The following is a 14,883-nucleotide window of genomic DNA, read 5'->3' on the forward strand; positions in this document are numbered from 1 at the left end:
AACGGAATTTCCACATAAAAAGGACACTAAACGGTCACAACAAGTTTGCCTATACGGCCAGACCAGAGTGTCAAAAATGACGCTGCACCAAAGGGTTGAACAAAGAACAAAGGGTTGAAAACGATTAACACCGCCCATGTATTGTTTTTTTTGTAGTTCAGTTTGTTATTTCACGGATCGTCAGCGAAGAAAAGTACACTACGAAAAAAGGAAACAACTTGACACTTTTGTATAGGGTGTATTCACAGGGGCTTGGACCGCGTGGCGGCGGCGACGCCATATTTGAGGTTGCACTCCGCCGCGCGAGCAGTGCGTTTCCCGACGCGAAACGTTGTTTGCGGCGTGGTGCTGGCAAGAACGTTCGTGTGGACGGTGTTTTTCTTGGCGTGATTCGTGTGTTTGAGAATGCCTGGTCGTAACCAGTAGCCAGCATTGTTTTCGCTGCGAAATTCTGGATGTGATGTTCACGTCTACAACCGCAGACCCGAAGCAGGCCGAACGACGCAAGCAAACGCGCCGTTTTTTTTGTTTTGTTTTTCGAAGCGCGCTGTTTTTTCGAAGCGAAGGCCAGGGCAGTGCTTGAAGACAGTATGATTTTGCGCGACTAATGCAACTGTACGATGCTTTGACAGGCGCAGCCAGCGGCGTGCATAAACCGGTCCGTTTTGGCGATTTTGCGCTATCTCGGTGTCATCCCTGTGCGCCGATTTCCTTATTTCCTCCGCTGCTTGAAGCAACTGTGGTGCGAGTTGAGAAAATTTCTTCACCCAAGGCTGCGAGGATATTTGATGTGGTTGCGGCGTGTGAGAGAGGAGCTTGTTTTACCGTGCACCACCCAGGCATGTTGCGCGCGTCTCGAGGAGTATGGGAGACGGCGAGGTGCTCTGGGGACAGTGTTCTGCGCGTGGAACGCCCGAAGGTCATCCATTTGAGCTCCTAATGAAGCGGAACAATTACGCACAGGGTCTGGGTGGAAACCATCGCGAGGTAAGTACGTGATAAAATTAGGTATGGTGGCAAAGACAAAGATCCCACCGATGATTTTCAAGTCTTTTCCTTTCGGTAAAGACGAAGCGGAAATTATAAGCAGAACAAGATTATGGAACACGTACGCTTTGGCTACTTCGAAAGCAGCGCAGAGACAAGTGACAAAGGCTGCTCTAGTTTGTCCCTGCATACGTTAACGTTTTAGTCTCTGCGCTGTTTTTGAAGTAGTCAAACTGCGTACCCAGCGTCAAGTGTTAGTGTCGTAACACGCTTGGTCATTAGAGAACAGTCGAAGGCGACGAAGAAGAATTGGATCAATTTGGATGCCCGCAATCACCCAGAAAGCGATATTGCATGTACACGTGCGTTCACCTTAACACTCGAAGTAGCCCATGTTGAGGCTGGGAGCCCAGTATGGTTCGTCTCATCCATAAAGTGCGCCGGCTACCTTAATTTGGGAACATTTTAAGCATGGGAATGTTTCAAACATGTGACGTGGTGTGAGGTGAAAGCTCCGACGCCCATCGTCCCGGGGCCCACCTGGATGAAACGGGTTCCAACAGATTCGATACTGATTAGCCGTATTATCGATAACTTCTTTTGGAATTAGTCGAATGAAGACAGACAGCCTTCAAGCACTGCCCTAGCCGCCGCTTCGCAACAGCGAAAAGAAAAAAATACACGGCGCGCTTTTTTATTTTGTCGTGCGGCCTGCTTCGGGTCTGCGGTTGTAGACGTGAACAGCGCATCCGGAATTTCGAAGCGAGAACAATGCTAGCTACTCGGTAGGGCGAGGCGTTCGCAAACCCACGGATCACGCAGAAAAAACACCATCCACACGAACGTTCTTGCCAGCAGCACGCTGCAAACCACGTTTCGCGTCGAGAAACGCGCTGCCAGCGCGGCGGAGTGCAACCTCAAATATGGCGTCGTCGCCGCCGCGCAGGTAGCGCCGCCGCGCGGCCAAAAGCCCTGTGAATACACCCTATAGCCTGCCATTGCAAACTAGCGCCGTGTATTACAGGATTGTACCGCTCCGTCCAACGGTCAAGTTGTTTTCGGCGACCGACGTTGCAAAACGCAGCCGTTATACAGCGAACACAACAGTAGCGCTAGAGACAAGCTTGACGTGGGCTAATGGACGAGGGCAAAAGGAGGGTGTGCTAAAGAATATGGACGGGATGAACAAGTTAGAACAGGCGCCTCGTAGGCGCTGTAAAATCACCCCCCACCCCCAACACACCGCGAGACTGTTAATTCCCTGCGAGGCCACATGTGCGCATTTCACCTCCAGTTTCCGCGTATGTGAATTCTATGCCCCTGTGAACTTTAGGTGAACTGAAAGATGGGCGTCGTCATTAGCGTGCCGTACTCACTCGTGAAGCTTGGCAACGTCAGGCGTCGTGGAATTGCCGTACTCGCTCGCTGGCGCGCACGGCCCGAACTCTCTCACCGTATCCTGCCCTTGCATACTATTTTCTGTCCCCTGCACATTGCAAATTCTCATCTGTTTAACTACAGCTACACCTCCTGCGTCCTCACCTCTTGTCAACTTTTTTCCAACACGACGCCGCCAGCACCCGGTCTATGCGTACGCTGTGGGGGCGCGTTGGCGAGCGAGTACGGTCACAGAACAGGGCACGACGCATATCGCGGCCCGCAGACCGCGAGCAGCCGCGAGGAGGACGGTCGCGACCAACGTTTCTAGATCTAGTAACGTTGGTCGCGACGGCGGCAGCCGGTCTCGCGAGCGCAATAGCTTCGAAGCAAGTCTCAATAGGGGGGGAGATTTCACAACACCTACGAGGCGCCAGCCAGCAAGCAAACAAGCACAGCATATGTAACTTTTTCGGCATGTGCACGGAAAGCTAACCTAAACAACTATTTCACTTGGTATTATTAGCAGGGACCGTTCTCACGTGAAAAAGTACGATGACAGCCTTTCTTCTGGCTTCGCATTCAACCGTAGTACGCCGTCGACTTGCCGAACTGAAAAACTCTAGTAGACGATTTCAGGCGGTGCGCAATGGATTCCACACAGCAAATTTCATACCGGTGTCACGCCGTTTCCACCCCGCAGCAGTTTTATAACACGAATTCGACAAAAACGCGTCAACTCGCCCCGCTGCCTTCGCGCCCATCATCCTCGTTCGCGCCACTCACTGGCTTACTCCACTTGGCTCGCAGTGGATTCTATTGATTCGCGTTGTCTAAGATATTTGCAATTATATTCTTGTTATTGGGTTTTAAAGCAAACGCTAGACAAAAAAATCTTGCTCTGTCACAAATGTTTTATATATTTACGATTTACGTAATGTACATTGTTTTTATATTATGAACGCAAATCAGTCACGTGACTACTTGGCGGCTTTTTTAAACGCACTAAAAGCGATGACGCTCGCACACAGGTTCAAATAGATTATAATTGTGGGTAACATGTATTAATCATATAAATAAAAGGATTGTCTCAGTATGAAGTAGTTTTCATTGAATAAAAGTAACTACAAATAAGGATTTGAATGACTAACACTTGTATTCTGTTCTTTTGTCAATCAGCTTGGTGTAAATTTACGCGACATTTGAACACAGAGCTCTGAACGCGCGCAAGTGCGATGCTTTACATCGATATGTACTTCATGTACAAAATTACTAGTGGCACATGAAGCATTAAACATACTGCTTAATTGGTGAAACGCAAATGAAAATAACATGTGCAGTAAAGTAGGCTTTGTTGCACGACAACAAAGCTTTGCAAGAAAGCAGGCACGCTATACCGTGCCTAAAGAGGCTGAATTGCAGGGCGGCAGAATTGAGGCGCAAAAGCTAGTTACGAACACGTTACGCGTACTGATATTCTCCCGCCTGTTTTGTAGGGTTCCTGAGGAGGCCATTTAGTTGCCTAGCAACATATATTACGAAGCATAGTTTTATTCTTGTTCTTATTCGCAGAGCGTTATCCGGTGCACAGTTAGCACTATTTTTAACGTAAAAAACAGACAACCCATTTAAATCATATACAGAAGCAAGGTCAATCATACTTGCTGCTTATTTCATCAACTTTGAACAGCTTACAGTAAAGACTTTACTTCCTATATACCCATTAAGTATATTGTGTTACTGTTACATGTGGTTTCTATGCGATGCTAAAATATTTGCTAGTCTTTGTGCACTTTAGCATTTCCATTCGCCCATAGTTACCGACAATTGTAAGAACAAAATAATTTGGCTACCATAGGTGTGGTATGTATTGCAGATGATCGCTTTTTGATACGACATATTCACAAAATTTGTTAAAGTGAAGCTCTCTATGCTCACTCATGGCGCTTTTACTTCTGAACGCACTGCAGGAAAGCCAACTTTATCGAATGGGAGAGCTTACGGTGGTGGTGATGATGATGATAAAACTCAGAGCAGGAAAGCCAACTTTACACAATGGGAGGTTCTTTTAGCTGATAACCAAACCGATATGCAGCGCCTAATAAATATTAGCGGCCAGGAAGCCACCGACCTCGGGTTAGATTTCAGTGCAGAAAAATCAGGAATAATGGTTTTCAATGACGCTACCACTGATGCAGTGTCTATCCAGCAAGGCGAATTACCTAGAGTGAAGGAATATAATTATTTGGGAGTGTGGATAAACGAAGGGGATAACTACTTAAGAACTCACGAGGAGCAACTTGAGGTTAAGGGAAAGAGAAACGCAGCTATAATGAAGCATAGAGCTCTGTGGGGGTATAACAAATATGAAGTAGTAAGAGGAATGTGGAAAGGAGTAATGGTTCCGGGTCTCACGTTTGCGAATGCTGTACTCTGCCTAAAATGAGACGTTCTATCAGGCCTTGAAGTAAACCAGAGAACGGTAAGACGTTTGGCCTTAGGCGCGCATGGAAAAACAACTAACGAAGCAGTTCAGGGAGATATGGGCTGGGCGTCGTTTGAAGTTAGAGAAGCTCAGAGTAATATATGCTTTGAGATGAGGTTGAGGGCAATGGATCAACGAAGGTGGGCAGCTAAGGTTTTTAGGTACCTATACTTGAAAAGCGTGGACACGCAGTGGTTAAGAAGAACTTAGAAGGCTAACGATGAAATACGGAAAGAACAGTGGAGAATCCAAAACAGCCAAGGTAAGCAAAAAAAGAGGCAAGGCAGATTGAAACGAATAAATGGAGAGAAAAAATGGAAGGTAAAACGTCGTTAGAGGTGTACAGGGCTGAGAAATTGAACATCAGAAAGGAAAATTTCTGCGATAATTCCCAGGGCAGTGCTTTGCTTTTTGAGGCTAGAACAGGTTGCCTGCGAACTAAGAGTTTTGTGGGGAAGTATTCACAAAATGATGGGGTATGCGTCGTCTGCGGAAAAGAAACAGAAACTATGCGGCACATAGTGTTAGAATGTGAGGGTATCCATCCAAATCTACATGAAGGGAATATTGGGCTTTCAGAAGCCCTAGGATTTAAGGGTATCGCAGAGGAAGTTAACTTCGAGGCTGTCGAGGCGACGAAAAGAAGATTAGAATGCTGGTGGACGAAAAGCAGAGAGGGGAATATTGCCTAGGACAGTTACCACCTGTAACAGGGAAAAAAGTATTACGGGCCTAATAAGCTTTAGTGCCTGCCCTAAGCAGCGCTAGTATTAAACCAAGAGTGTAAAACATGATTATATTAGTCATTTTTGGTAAGATGACATATCATCACCCCGCTTCAAAGGGGAGACCAATAGCAATCATCATCATCATCATCAGGTCAAATTGGGGTGTAGTTTATAAAACTCGAAGTAGGAAAGCCAACTTTACAAATTTGGAGGGCACATAATGAAGAAGAATAATAGGAAGACGAAGAGGAGCAGGAGGAAAAATGCGAAGCTTTCTCCGATACAAATGAAAAGTCCACACTCCTATCCACCAAAGTCCAAATCAACGACAACGCTGAGCTAACTGAAGCAGCATATTCAGATACCCGAATTTTTTTTTTTTTTAATTACGAGTGTTTGCCGCGTGGCATATGGAAGGTGTTTTAAAGATAGAGGTAGAGAAGAAAGTAGGAAGGAAAGAGAAAGAGAGGCGTTTTAAAAATGGGAGTAGAGCAAAAAGTAGGAAGGAAAGAGAAAGAGAAGAAAATAGGCTTTGCGTTTGTATCGTAGAAGCCTTGGCGTTATCATTGTGTTTTTCATAAACGGCGTTAGATTTTTTATGCTTTGCAGTCCTAGAAAATCAAATTTTTTACAGTTTGCGCAGAAGCGAACAAAGCCAGGGGACACACACCTGTGTACCCTTACTTTGCGTGTTTTTGTATCTGCGCCACAAAATCTGGCAATACGGTAGCAGCAAACCTAACTAGCACCGTGGAAATTCAATCAGCCAATAAATATATGCTAAAAATACTTTTGGCACGTGACTCCTATTGCAAAATGCAAGAGTCCCTGTGAACCCCCCCCCCCCCTGTTTTAAAGAGGGTCGTGGAGCATAAAAGAGAGCCATACTAGAGTCTAAGGGCAGTCACTGCAGCGACGACTCCCTTTGGACTCCCGTTTTTTTAGAGTGTACGCCCATTTACATGACGGAGGTAGTAAAACAATGGCGGTTGGGTGGAGATATCGGCTCACATTACAAATCCCCAAGTGGGCTAACTAAAGTCGCAGCCATCCACTACGACGGGTTTCTTAGCCAAAGTGCAGCTTGTATGCGTGATACTCCAGAATGAAAATAATTCAACGGCTTCAGCGCGATATTTAATGGCTTGGTGATAAAACGAAACCTGTCACAGCTCTGTCACTATCATAAACTGGCTAAATCACCATCTCATCCTTATGACGTATAGAAGCCACGGAAAAGTTAGGCGAAAAAGAAATTCCATAGCGCGATATATGCGCTGTTTGGAACCTGTGTGCGCCTGACTACCTTCGCGCTCTCCAAAGCGATTTGTATAATAAATAACACGAACGCAAGTGGGTGAGTGAGTAAAATGTTTGTTGGATCTGAGTCTGGACCTGAGCCTTTTCTCGCTGCAGAAGTCCGCGAGCTGTGGCCGCTTCTCGGGCTCGTGAGATTCGGGCAGCGGGACGGTCACCCCGCTGTCCCACTTCTTCGGGGACGGGGAAGGGAGTGGCAGGCGCATTCCCGCAAGAGGTCCTGCCGCAAGTCTGACAACAGGAGTCGTTGTAAGGGCAGGAGAGATGGAACACAAAATGGAGGTAATTAAATTAAGTTTGGGTGTGGAGTCTGTGATAACGGCTGGCGCCGTAAGCCCAAAGAGAGGGGTAAAGTGGGAGACGTGGAGGCGGCGTCACTGGCAATGGTAGAGAAATTCAGTATAGCGATCAGGAATGAACGGATTGGATGAGAGGGAGCACGGCCAAGTCGTCCTACCTGGAATACAATACCCGGAAAATCATGTCCCGGGCAGCGCCATGATCCGCCTCAGTTCCTGGGACAAAGTCATGTCAGGGAGTTCATCCGATTTGGACGTATGTAGGGTTTGAGTAAGCACGATGGCTGGGAGGGTACGCGGCCGGTGAGGTAACCACGGTATTTATTTTTTCTTTTATTTACAACATACTGCGGTCTTGAAAAGACCAAGCAGGAGAAGCGAAAAATTCAGTGGCAAACACACGTAAGCGTGATAGATGATGATGACAACAAGCGTACACAAAATACATTAAGATAATCATACAGACATGTATAAAGGACCTTAAACAAAGGTTAATATGAGATTCAGAACAACGCAGATGAGTCTAACTCCCTATAACACATTCACAATTACAATAAACAATAAAGGCATAGCAAAAAAAGAGAAAGAAACTACACTACAGACAATATGGCACGCACAAAATGGCAAATGGACTGAGATGTGAAGACCTCTTCAGGTGGTGAATTTCATTCCGATACTGAACGTAGAAAAAACTGATAGCCTGTTATAGCTTATAACCGTGACATAGCTGCCCAGGCTGAGGTGGCTGCGTGCTCAATGGCGGTTGTTGTCGCAGTGATGGTAGTGGCATGAGCGAGGGGGGCTGATTTTCGGAGTGCTCCATGGGAGTGATTGATTTGGGGGGTTGGGGTAAACGACCGTGTGTCGACATTTACGCACCCATTAAAAGTGGTCGAAATTATTCTCGAGTCTTTCCAACAGGGCGCGCGCCTCGTCGTAGCCCAGGTGCGCATCTGTGGCTTCGGCGCGTTCAGCCCCTGCAGAGGTTTCAAATAGAACTCAGAATTGTGCTTTGTGAGTATTTGCCATGTCGGAATTTTTGACTGTATGTGTTCTAATTTGTGAGTGCTACAATTCAATGCCTGTAAAGCCAGATAATCCAATGCTTATGTAAAAAGTGTAGCAAAAGTGAGTACAGCAACATATGAATATAAAGAGTGCCAGTAAACACTTCCACTTTTTCCTTCGTGCCGGGCAGCACTTCGAAATCTTCAGTTATCGCCTGAACAGAGCAATGCATGGTTTATCCGTCGCAGCAGATTCTAGTTTCTGCTTGGTTTTCTTGCTACTTTATTTCAAGTGGCTGCCGTTTGTATTTGACTGTAGAAAAGCCGGCTAGTAGCCACGATACGGATTGAGTGACGTCACTCAACCCCGGAAACAATTTCACGGCCAACAAAAAAAAAAAAACGGCAGCATCTCTACTCCGTGGATGATGACGAAAGTGCGGAGTACGGGGACTCGAAATGACATCGAAGTTGCGCCCCGAGTGACATCCAATTTGAGATCCGACCGTCATTCGTGTTTAGCCGTGAGTTGCACCTTGAGTATTTCCTAAATGAAATTGCAACTCACGGCTCAAATCGAATTTCGTTTGATTTTCGCTTGATGCACGCATGCGCACGGGTGGACACGAACGGACATTGGGAGGTCCTAAGGTAATCCGCACCGTTACAGACGAGGGAGTAAGCCGTTTGACTCTCGGGTACTAACTCACGGTTGTAGCCCAATTTTCAGTGCAGAGTACTTATCTAGTGTTACGCGGAAAAAGTTGTACCGTGATTTGCTCGACACTGTGCCGTTGTACAGGACAATGCACCGTGCAGGGCCGGGACAGGACGTGCTCAAACGTGTAAAGCGATCTTTTAAATGCAGAGCATTTCTTTAACTCACGATGTCACCCGGCGTTGTCGGCGTGCCTCGGCGTCCGTAACAGCCGTTCCAGGTGCGCCCTCTCCCCCACTCCTCCTCTCACGCATCACGCTACCCTCCTCGCTCTCAACAACAGGTCCGCACCCCTCCCCCCTACACTATATAAAAAAATAATACTTACCGGCGCCTGGTTTCGATCCCATGACCCTGCGGGCGGAACGCAAGGTACATGGTGCTCTACCCACTGCGCCACAAAGCCGACACAGAATGAAAGGTTACGAACGCGCCTTATATCCTTGACTCATGCTGCTGATACAACGCATTCACTACCACCAACTCCTCAAACACTAAACGTTAACGCAATACACGCACCCCTATGCGACGCATTTACCCGAGTCCCCCTCGCGGGGAGATGGGCCCTTTTTTAAACTGCATGCGGGTGTCCTCCCCGTAAAAACGTGGCAGAAAGACAAGGGTTTGTACATGCCATGGGGGTTGAATGCTACCCGTGTTAGAAACCCGAAACGGTAGAACATGTGTTTCTCGAGTGCTGGGATGGATGGGATATTTTTTTGGGACGTGCTTCAGCGGACCTTAAAAAATTACTTCCCTCTGGAAGCACATGGGGACAGGTTCCTGCCCATTGAGAGTTACAACGGGTTACCATACGACCGTGTTATGGTCCTGGCTTTGTACGGCATTTAGAAGTCGCGTATGGTGATTCGTCATCGTGTCGTTGATGCCAAACGCTCGAAAGAGTATTTTGGTGATACTATGTGATTGATGATTGAAGTATGGAGGGCTTAACCTGACCCTCCAGAGTGGCTGTCCGTCATGAAATGCTAACTGACCTCAAGCAATTTTAACCGCTTTCTGCTAGCAAGGTTTTTGGCTAGCAGTTTTGATCATTATCTTGTTTTTTGTTTGTTAGGTTCAAGTGCTGTGTAGAAATATGGCAATAAAGAAAAAAAAACGGTTGTAGCCTAATGGGTAAGATGACTGACCCTAACTCTGTCTGGTCTACCAGACACAGTCTCGAATCCTGCCGGTGCCTGTGTGATTTTTTTGCGATTGTAAATGCTATGCGCACGAACGCGGACGGACATCGTGCTGTCCTAAGGTACTCCGCACCTAAAAAACCTTTTGGGCGAATTTTCACATATTCTGACGGCCGTACAGTCGTAATATTTGGCTGGGGTACTTCTTAGACATCTAGATTTATGTACTAGACGCGTTACTTGACTAAGTTTTGAGCGTTTAGATTTTAGAAAAAATTGGTTGATCCCGCTTTCATAGGAATCGGTAAAACACAAAATGAAATGTCCCTTCACATGATCAGTTGAATGTTTATTATGCATCTGCATGAACTTGTACATCGCTATTTATATTTCGTTGGTGTGGCACCGTCAGACGCACCAACATTACACAATAGATTGCACGCGCCGGTAGACTGCGTAAATCTGAATAGGGGTATCCGCATGTGTCACGCAAAGGCCGCGGGGTGCTCTCTACGATCCTCTCACATCACATGCGCCTCCTCACGGACCCGGCACACCCTACTCGACAAGGCAACAGACACCACTCCCGATGTGACCATCACACATAACATCGCCAACTCAGTCTGGCGCAACACTGGTCATGATTTGGGCGGTGACCACTATGTTGTTGAAATCCTCGTTCAAGACGGACCCCCACTGCCGAGCACCCATTCCCACAAGCTGGTTGACTGGGACTACTATGGCCTCCCTCCAAGAGCGAGGAATGTGCCCCGAAAGCCATATGTTGTCGTATAGATGTAGGAGCGTTTCAAGAGTGTCTGCGTGTAGGTGTTGTATCATGGTGTATGTCATTTTGTCTGCACCAGGGGCTGAAGGCGTACATGTGCTCAGAGCAGCCTTCAGCTCATGAATTGAAAAAGGACAATTGTAAGAAGTGTGAGCCTTGTTGTTATCAAGCAGGGACTTCTTTTCTACAGATGTTTTGTGTTTCATGAAAGTGTGTAGTGCGCTGAACTGGACACGTGTTGGAAGTGTTGTGCGAGTGTGTTAGCCTGGTCTTCCAGTGGGCCCCCTGTTGTACTAACCAGGGGCAGAATGTGCGTCTGTTGTCCTTTTAGTTTGCGTATTCATGTCCAGACTTTGTGTGTGTCAGTGTATGAGTTGATGGAACTGAGGAAGGTGCGCCAACTCTCCCTTTTCGCCTCACGACGCACTCGCTCCCCAAAAGCCTTTGCCCGCTTAAAAGAAATGAGGTTACCTGACGTGGGGTACCGGCGAAGGACACCCCACGCCTTGTTCTGGGCCTCTCGCGCCCGTCTGCAGTCCTCGTTCCACCAGGGCCTTCTTGGGGTGCAGGACGCACTGGAGACCAGGGGAATGGACCTCTCGGCGGCGTCGAGGATGTGCGCCGCGATGAGTTGGGCGGCTTCCTCCACGTGTAGGTGTTTTATGGATGTGTGGTGTAGTTGAGATGTTTGCGTGAATGTGCTCCAGTTTGCTTTTGATTCATTAAAAATTTTATGGGAAGATGGACTGCTCGGGCCTGTACCTATATACGTTAATGAAGTGGGGAAATGGTGACTACCATATGGGTCCGTGCCCACACCCCACTCAATACATGGAAAGAGAACTGCGGAACCAATAGCCAAGTCAAGATGCGAGTATGTATTGTGTCCTAAGTTGTGGTATGTAGGCTGTTTTTTGTTGAAAAGGCATGCTCCGGAGGATGTAAGAAACTTCTCTATCAGGCGACCTCGGACATCCGTTCTGGAAGAGCCCCAAAGTAGGTTGTGCGCATTAAGGTCGCCTGTTAGTATGTATGGTTCGGGCAGCTGGTCAACCAGTGCTTCGAAATCAGAGCTCAGAAGTGCAAAATCAGAAGAGATGTAAATGGAGCATACCGTTATCAACCTATTAAATATTATTGTACGGATCGCTACAGCCTCGAGGACAGTTTTTAAAGAGAGAGTGTGGCATGCTAATGATTTCAGAGCGATAATGGCCACACCTCCTGAAGAGTGGGTGCAGCCAACCCTGTCCTTTCGGGATACCATAAACCTATTTAAGAAATTTGTTAGTTTAGAATTGAGGTGGGTTTCCTGGAGACACATGATACTTGGCTGACTGGCATGCAGAATCTCATACACATCGTCAAGATTTTTAAGGAGGCCTCTGCAGTTCTATTGGATGATGTTTTCTATTCCCACTATTTAAATTTAGGAATGACTGGAGTGTGTGTGTTCGTGTGTGTTCATGTGTCGTCTTTCGGGGCTTTTACTCTTTGATTGGGCTCTTTGGGCCTTTCTGTAGGCTTGGAAGTCGGTGGCCGCTCCTTGCGCTGCGTTGCAGGCAGGAACGGCCCGACATCCATCTCGTCGTCGGATGTCCGAGGGGTGCCCGACGGACCAAGCCCCTCGGACTTGGCCCCACTTCTGGAGCCCTTCGTTTGAGCTGCCACCGCCGAGGGCGTCCGGGGCACCAGAGGTGGCACGGGTGGCGGTGGGAGCCGATGCGGGGCCCGTGGTGTCCATCCCCTCGGCACCCTCCAACGCACTGGAGGACGGGGAGGCAGGGGCGGGAGCGGCACCGGTCCCAACAGAAGTTTGCACCACAACCGCTGCTGCCTCAGCAAGCGGCGTGGTGCCGGGTTGGGCTGCGTGAGGCAACCCAGCGGGGGGTGGGGGCGGGACCAGGTCAGACGCGCTGAACTGGGTCCCTGTGGACACCAGACGCCGCTCCGCCCCCCGGTGAGCTGCGTCAGCTTACCTCCCCAGGGGGAAAGAGGCGAACCTCTTTCGCGCCTCCGGGAAGGTGATGTTCTCAGTTACCTTGATGTTGATTATCTCTTTTTCCAGTTGGAATTTTTCACACTTGCGGGAGTACGCTGTATGCGGCCCGCCGCAGTTCACACAAGACAGGGTATCGGATGGACAATTGTCGCTCGGATGATCATGCGCCGCGCATTTCGCACACGTCGTTCGACCACGGCAAGAGTTTGTACCATGCCCTAACCGCTGGCACTCAAAACAGCGCCGCGGGTTCGGGATGTACGGACGGATGGAGCAACGGATAAAACCTGCATTAATGTGTTGTGGAAGAACTGCGCGGTCAAAAGTCAAGATAATGTGCTTGGTGGGAATCTTTTTGTCGTCTCTGCGGATAGTGATGCGTCTCACGGCAGTGACGGCTTGATCCTTCAAGCCCGCAAGGAGATCCGCATCCGTTTCGTTCAGGAGATATATCTCGGATATCACACCCTGCGAGCTGTTGAGGCTCCGATGGGGTGTGACCCTGATGTCGAGATCAGCCAGTCTAGTCTGAGGTAGAAGCTTTGCAGACTGCTGCTTGTCATTTATTTCGATTAGGAGTTCGCCAGACCTTTATTTTTTGCACTTATACGATTTTCCTATTATGGCTTCAAGATACTTGGCGATCAAGAAGACTGACTGAGATGCAAGAGGGTGGGTTGGATTGAGGGACTCCATGACAAGAAATCGATCGTAATGGTCTGGTTCAGGAAATGTCAAAGATGGCAATGGGGTGCGGCCCCTTTTAGGGGGCCGATCACGGTTGGGGGGGGGGGGGGGTTTGAAAATACCATACGACATAGTATAAAAGCAGGTAGACGGGGGTACTTTCTCCTTTGACCTTACCCTGGTGGTCAAAGAGGTCCCGGAGCTCCCTGCCTGGTAGACAGGCAGGGAGCCCATCGGCCGGAGCTTGACCAAGGCTCCGACGGCCACCGTTTACGGCTTCTACCCTTCACCTTTCAACACCTCGCCACGGTTGGACACGGCTTATGTATGGGAGCTCGGGGTCCGCGGTGTCGCTGCTCACTGCTCTTCAAGACCGGGCACGTGGCGCCAACTGAAAACAGAGTAATCAGCGTTTCCGAACGAACCTTGCGCTGAACGAACTTTGCGTTTGGCAACACTGATTACTCTGGTTAATGTTGGCGCCACGTGCCCGGTCTTGAAGAAAAATTGCGAGTATGGCAGGCAGTGTAATAAGCGAATAAAAAAAAATGGGGCGGCCGTCTGCTCTTGGAACAGCCCAGCAAACGACGGCAGCAGCGGCCTTGGCTTATAGTGCGCATGCGGCTACTCTCGCCGAGTTTGCCGTATCACTCCATCACGAGGCGCTGATCGACCGAACGGTCGACGCTCCGGTGATATTGGTAATAAATTGGGCGAGAGTACATTCGTAGGAAAAGCACATCAACGAAAGTAACGTTATATAAACAAAAAAAATGCAATATTGAAGAGAAAAATAATCTAGGTGATACTAAATGGAACAGGCAAACATAAGAGTTTGTCGCGAAAGTGTTTACATGTCTGACAAGGCTCTGCAGAATGCATCGTAGTTACTGATGATGGCAATGTGGCAAGGCGAGTCGTTCCATAGTTTTATCGCTAATAACAATGGGGAATAGTTGTGCATGTTAGTGCGCGCAAATTGGGTGAATACTTTTCACGGGCACCTTCAGAACGCCGTAAATTGGGTAGTAAAGCTGGCAGGCCAAAATGGACTCCAGTGCGCCCCGGAAAAATCAGAGATAGTAAGAATCCACGCACACCGAAGCAACGACAAGGAAGAGAAGATAGCTGTGAAGATTGGCCAATCCGTAATCCCAGAAAGAGATCAAATTCGCGTCCTGGGAATGACCATACCAAGAAACGGAAACGCCGATATCACTATTGACAAAATCAGTAAATCTTCAACCCAGCTAGCCCGAATTGTGAAGAGAATCACTAAAGGCCGCATCGGATTCAGGGAAGAGGAAACATTAAGAATCATGGAAGTCCTCATCACGAGTAGGC

Source organism: Haemaphysalis longicornis, unplaced genomic scaffold (genome assembly GCF_048455015.1).
Source record: "Haemaphysalis longicornis isolate Haplotype H1 unplaced genomic scaffold, Haemaphysalis longicornis Haplotype H1 scaffold_1, whole genome shotgun sequence".
NCBI lineage: Eukaryota > Metazoa > Arthropoda > Arachnida > Ixodida > Ixodidae > Haemaphysalis > Haemaphysalis longicornis.